General features: G+C 30.4%; 1 long non-coding RNA gene across 2 annotated transcripts; it reads right to left on the reverse strand.

Moving 5' to 3' along the window:
• Nucleotides 1-1,080: 1,080 nt before the first annotated feature.
• Nucleotides 1,081-4,955, reverse strand: LOC146995935 (uncharacterized). 2 transcript variants are annotated; one of them, XR_015042708.1, is made up of 3 exons: nucleotides 4,659-4,955; nucleotides 2,331-2,384; nucleotides 1,081-1,303 (listed from the first exon to the last, which is right to left on the reverse strand). It is a non-coding gene; the product is annotated as an uncharacterized LOC146995935 (long non-coding RNA). The 2 variants fall into 2 exon arrangements; XR_015042707.1 differs by lacking the exon at nucleotides 4,659-4,955 and adding an exon at nucleotides 2,956-4,622.
• Between the last annotated feature and the right edge of the window lie 1,904 nt (nucleotides 4,956-6,859).

Consider the following 6,859-nt stretch of genomic DNA (forward strand, 5'->3'; position numbering starts at 1 on the left):
TAATAGCATAAGAACTTCATGCTCATTTATTATAGTACAAATTAAAACTGACGTATTCTGTCAAAGATATTTAAATGTATTTCCTAAAAACAATTATTTCAGTCTATACTGTTTATGTATTATGTTTACTCTATACTGTTTATGTCTTCTTGGGGGCGGGCAAAACAAATATTGGACAGTTCAATTTTCCTCCACCATTCCTGTGAGCGTATTCTTCAATTAAGCAGGGTTTTGATCCAATTCCTGATTAGCATAATATGTAAAGAATAAACAGCCTATGATTTATGCCTCCATATCCTCTTGTATTATTTAAGGAACATACATTTTTCCTTTAATTCTAGATTTTAAAACATTAAAGTAAGGGAAAGATTGTTTGCTGAATTTAGATTTATATCATCATTACGCATTCACTATAATAACTTACTGCATACTTACATCAGTGGGTTTACCATTAAAAGAAATACATTTAAGTAAAATCATGAGTGTATAATAAATTGTTTTTCAGCCAAAAAAAGAGAAGGGGGAAAATAAATACAGTTTGATTCACTTCATTTTTAGTAGGCGACTCAACATTGTTATTGTAAACTAGACATTAGCCATACTTTAATAGTTGTCATCTCTGTATTTTTAGAACTTCGAAATTAGAATGTCAATTTTATCTGCTATGGAGCTGTAGGATATCGAATGTTATTTCTTCAATGATAAAAAGAAATGAAATTTTAAATACCACATCTCATTCATATAACTTATTAACATAATTGAAAAACAATTTAATTCATTTCGTGTTATATCTGAAAATTAAAATTTGTAATACATTGACTAAAGATTCTTACAGGTCTTATTCCCATTTTCCTCCAGGAAAAAGATAACTGCTGTGTAAAATGCATAAATATTTTCACGAGACTTATAATAGTGGTATTAGAATTATTATAATGTTTATGTCATATAATGGATCTGTGAATTTCTTTTAAATAATTTTTATAATCACAAAGTTTTATAAAATTAAGAAAGTAGTAAATTTTACAATTAAAATCTGAATCCCACACTGCAGAAATACATACAAGAATGAAAACACTGTAATATTTGAAATGCATGATTTATTTTTTTAATAAATTAATAATTATATTTTGATTTTCTATGACAGCAGACTGATTTGCAACTGATTGCTTATACAAGTCACATATTTCACACAGTACATTAATATATTCTTCTGCGTTTCAATTATTTCCTTTTCTGCAGCTGTAATATCATCTCTCTTCCTTTTTTCTCTTCGGTCTCCTGCTTCGAATAGTTGAGCTTCTATCTGAGGGAAAATTTTAAAATATTCATTCAAATTCAAATATTCTTAATTTTTATATTTCATAATGTAAAACACTTTTTATAATTAATTAAACAATGAAACTTCTCTAAAAAGGAACAATTCATAATATTGGTTTCTTTAACTTTCAATTTTTTTCCCTTTATAATTTTTAAGACTGTTTATAAATCAAGAGGATTTAATGATTATTACTTTAAATTCTTAAAATCTTGTTGTTAATAAAAGACATACTCTGTATATAATGTTTGCAATAAAGAATTGAAATAACTTTTGTATGAGAAATATTAATTTACATCTGTTATAATTAATTTATACCAGCGGTTCTCAGCCGGTGGTATGCAAAGAAACAAAGTATTCTTAACTATTAAATTCAAAAATCTCAAAGAAAAGAATAGTTAATAGAAATTTCCTTTGATCGAAATTGACTCGAAGATTTGGAAAATGACACACTTGTTAACTTTTGGCTGAACCGAAAAAAAGAATTTAAAGGCATTCCAAATAAAGCTATCAAATTTGTATTGTCTTTTCGCACAACCTGTTTGTGTGAAAAATGATTTTTTCCATGTTAAATTTGAAATATAAATACTCATCAAAATAAAAAGTGGATCCTAATTTACCATTAAATGAAATAAGAGCAGACATAAAGAAATTAAATATTAAAGTATTATAACTGAAATTTTGATAATCAAGTGAATAATTAATTTAATTTTGATAATTAAGTAATCATCAGTTTTTAATCTAATAGTTTTTTATGTGTACATATTTAATACAAAGAGTGTGCAAATGGCAATATATATATATATATATATGTTTTTAATATTTCTATTGAGGAATTGAAAAATAATCATTGTAAAATTAGTGGTGGTATTAATGTTTTTCAGTTTTTGCTTAGATGGTACACTACAGTCAAAAGGTTGAAAACCGCTGATTTATACCATTAAAGTTTTTCTGTTGGGAGAAAAAGGAAAAGAAAAATCCAGAAAACATTAGATTTTATGTAATAGATACAAACTTGTCATTCCTAAATGCCATTGCAGATTTCCTCGTGATAAAGGTGTGGAATTTTCTAATGTAAAAAAGAAAAAAGCATAAAATAAGCACAATTTACTCAACAATCTTGACTGAAATATACATGCTTTCAGAGATAGCATAAAGTAAGAAAAGTTTACTCAACAATCTTGATTGAAATATACATGCTTTCAGAAATAATATACAAAGCATACTGCATAATCAAAGTTATGAGTTTATATACTATGAGATACTATACATGTTTATAATATACCACGTTCCTGTACACCTAACACCTCGTCCACAATTTTCTATACAATTCATTAAAGATAGTTCCTGAAACATAACTGACTTAAACATGCATACATCTAATTTATGCATAATAATTTGACAAACATTGATTTCAGGTAAAGAGCTACATGTATTATATCAAAGAAAGAATGAATAAGTGTAATTTGCCTTTATCCTACAAATACTTAAAAACATTTACATTAAAAAAAATGAATTATACATAATGGTAGCAAATTTTTAATGAAAAACAAAACAAGAGTTGAAAACTTAATGCAGTTTGTGTCAATATTTTACTCTCTTAAAATTTATATAAATGTATAGAAGCATGAAATGCATACCGCATTTGGCTGGAAAACTTGTGGTATTGTGAAAAAAAGTATACAAGGAAGCAATCGTAAGAATAAAAAATATTTGCATATTATTGAAACCACCTTAATAAAGGTTACCAAATTTTTAAAAATGTGCCAAACTCTGGCAACGATTATGCATCAAAATTTTTCAGATAACACGCTCATGACAATTTTTCATCCAAGCAACGTCACCATTTTCATATGTGTTTCTTATGTTGTATTTCAAGATCCAATCGATTTTAGATACGAATAGTTGTTTTAGATTAATTTCAGATTTAAAATACTGCTTGTGGAGCTTACCATCAAAAGACGAAGCTGTGTTAAAAGTTCTGCAGGAATAGAACATTTTAGTACCAAAATTTCTAATGGAAACAACTATGAGATGAATTTGGTACATAGACAAGGCATGCAGTATCAAATTTATGTAATTCTCTGATTTTTTTTTTTTAAGTGAAAACAGATCACTTGGCACAAGTGTTAAAAAATTAGACAAAAAATTTGTGGAAAATGTATTTTTTTTAAACTATCATATAATTTTTATTTAATAATTCAAATTTGTATTTTAAAATTTGTTAAATTTTTTTTCCTTTGATATGTTGATAACATTTTGCCAACTTAGATAAATATTGATAGTTTGGTTATGCTAAAAGCAAGCTGCAAAAACAACGTACTTCTCCTGATAAGTATTTTTCTCTTTTCATTTATAAAGACCACCAAACTGATCCAGGTGTTTGTGTTAATACGTAAGTATAAAAAAATATTGAAGAATGCACAATGAAAGATGGCAACCAGTATGGTAAAAGATATAATTAATATATGCAATGAAAGAAATCTTATTAAAAGACGACTTTCATTATCAGCAGAGAAGCATGACACAGTTACAGTAAAGAAATTAAGCTTTTGTTTCTGCACTTGTAGCTTTTAATAACCAAAATTTGTTTTTTGAAATTTTATGAAATAAATAAATCTGAACATAACTGATATCAAATGAGAATGGGTCCAAACTTTCACTTAAGAAGCAGAAAGTGTACTGTAAATGCACAATATAATGAGCAGAACACAAAGCATAATTTATAAATTAACCTTTACTCTGGATGTATATATTACATTAATATCAATTTAGAATTATCAGGGTTTCATATAATTTTTTATTTATTGTATTACATTGAAATACCTTTAATTTCATTTTTATATTTTCCCAACGATGTACAATATAAATCTAAAAATTGCTCTTAACTGTTTCATCACATAATGAATGTCTAAGGGAAGGAATGCCTGCATGGAAGACTAAGGAAAACTTATTCATGTTATACATTAAAAAAATTATTTAGTATTCATGTTATACATTGAAAAAATGAAGAAAACACTCATGCAGCCAGCCTTTTTCACCTGGATTTAAAGAGAGACTGGGATAGCGGTGTTCAGCAGGCTTATCTGCTTGTAGATAGATGGGCTTATTAATTATTATATAATTCAAGAACTAGTTAATTTTCATATGGTAAACATGCCTACTGTCACTGAGGAATCTGCATTAAACAATAAAAATATAACACAAATTTGAATTTTAAATTAAACTTACTATTAGAAGAATTAAAACCAAATGCTGTAATTTGAAAATGGAAAAAAAATGTGGTTTATATTTGAAAAAGCAAGTATTTTTGTTTGAAAAGTAAAATATATTTTACACACACCTGTTGCTCTAGATTAGTTTGGAGGGAATTTTCTATAGGATAAAGTAAATAAAGTTGTACACATTAAATACATGTTGTACACATTAAAAGAAATATACAGACATGTATATTACATGTCTGAAATATACATGTCTGTATATTTCTTTCGTTTTCAGGACTGGAACAATTCGTTACGCCACACTACAACGCAGCAAACACTTTACCATAACTCAGAGAAATCATGGGAACTGATGTTTTCTGTTTACATCGACACGCAGTCTCATTGGATATTGATGTAGTTTATCGGACAAGCTCTCCTGGCACGAGAGCAAACCAGCTGACCATTGCAATTTTGACGTCATCAGTTACCAGAGCGGTAAAGCGTTGCACTTGAATTCGACTTTAGCAGACAATAGCAGGAACGCCTCTTGCGAGCTAACATTTGCAATTTATCAGAGCGTTGCACTTGAATTCGCCCCTAAATGTTAAATTGAAGTGTGGCGTTCCGACAGATACTTCAACTTCTATTCATGAGATGGCGCCACGTGTAAAATCCAGTTCTTAATCGGCGCAGCAAAGCGACATCTTTACTCACTCAGACTTCTCGTCGCACAAGTGTACGCGACGCTAGCACGAACTGTGTTCCGAGCTCTGTGTTGATCTCTGCAATGTAATTTAAATTGTAATTTAGTACTTAATATATTCTTTTGTTATAGGAGATTGTCTATTCTTATTTTCTTTAATTATATCATGCATTAAGCACACACGACCACCAAAAGTGGTGACGTTTTGACTGAGCACGCTACTGAGAATGGATTTTCAACGACCCTAAGCCACGTGCATCCAAGGCATTCTGAAGAACTGACTAAAAATAACAACGAATATGGACATTAAACGTATGCTACAACGTACCCCTTCAATTATTTCTAGAAGTATTGATGTATATTGCTTGTGTTTTTTTCACGCAAATCAAGGAGCTTCAGCAAATCATCAATGTGATCTGTTCCGTTCTGCTGACTTCGCCGTCGTGCAATAATTCTTCGATCATTCAACTTTTGTGACAAATGTGATACAATAGTGATTTTCGCTAAATGTGCTACATCAGTAATTTTTCTGCAACGTGCTACGGCAAAATTCTTCCCTCAGTGTTCGAAAGTAGTGAATTTTTTTCCCATGTGCTACAGGAGTGATTTCCTTTTTTCCTTCGAAACTGCCTTAGCAGTGTGAAGTGGTGATTTTGTGTGTGCGCAATACAAAATGAACGCATCATTTTTTTCCTCAAATAAGGGTTTCTTTTCAAATGCATTTCGGTAAAATATTATTTGTGTGTGTAATAGATGACCCTGTCTTATTTGTGTGTGTATCGTTACGTAAATGTTTTCTGCATGGTTAAAATATTTATTGTTATCATGGTAAAATATCAATAGTGTATCTTCATGCTACAATATTTGTGCTGTTAAGTGTTTATTATTTAAAGTGAAAATTATCTATCAGTATGCCCGACGATATTCCACCAGAGCCACAAATCACACGCGTTGCGGTGAAGCCACCGCCTTTCTGGAAAAATAATCCTTCATTGTGGTTCGCTCAGATCGAAGCACAATTTTCTATCGCTCGCATTAGTGAGGATTCTACAAAATTCAACCATGTAGTTGCAGCAATTGAGTCTGATATTCTGAATTCAGTGCATGACTTAATTCTCAAACCACCTGATTGTGACAAATACTCCAAACTGAAACAGCGGCTCATTGAAATCTATTCAGAAATTGAATCTTCAAAAATACGTACTTTACTACAAGGACTTGAACTTGGAGATCAGCGACCTTCATACTTGCTGTCACGAATGCTTGATCTGGCAGGAAGCCATTTTAGTGACGACTTGTTGAAGTCACTATGGCTTTCGCGTCTCCCTAATAACATACACATAATTCTTGCTGCTTCCAATGAAGATCTAACCCGTTTAGCAGCAATGGCTGACAAAATTAATGAACTTGTTACTCCAGCTTAGCTTATGTCAGTGCTGCTAATGCTGCACCTTCCAGTTCATCCCTCGAACAACAAGTGGCTGAATTGACCAAAAAAGTATCTGAACTCTCTACAAGTCTTCATGCTTCACGGAGATACAATCGATCAAATCAGGGCCCACGTAATAAATTTCGTGCCCGAAGCAGGAGTCCATCTCGTCTTAATACTCGAACGCAGTACAAAGAACCCACAAGTGG

This window comes from Stegodyphus dumicola, chromosome 8 (assembly GCF_044657685.1).
Source record: "Stegodyphus dumicola isolate Sdum_Otavi_A_Nest chromosome 8, ASM4465768v1".
Taxonomy (NCBI): domain Eukaryota; kingdom Metazoa; phylum Arthropoda; class Arachnida; order Araneae; family Eresidae; genus Stegodyphus; species Stegodyphus dumicola.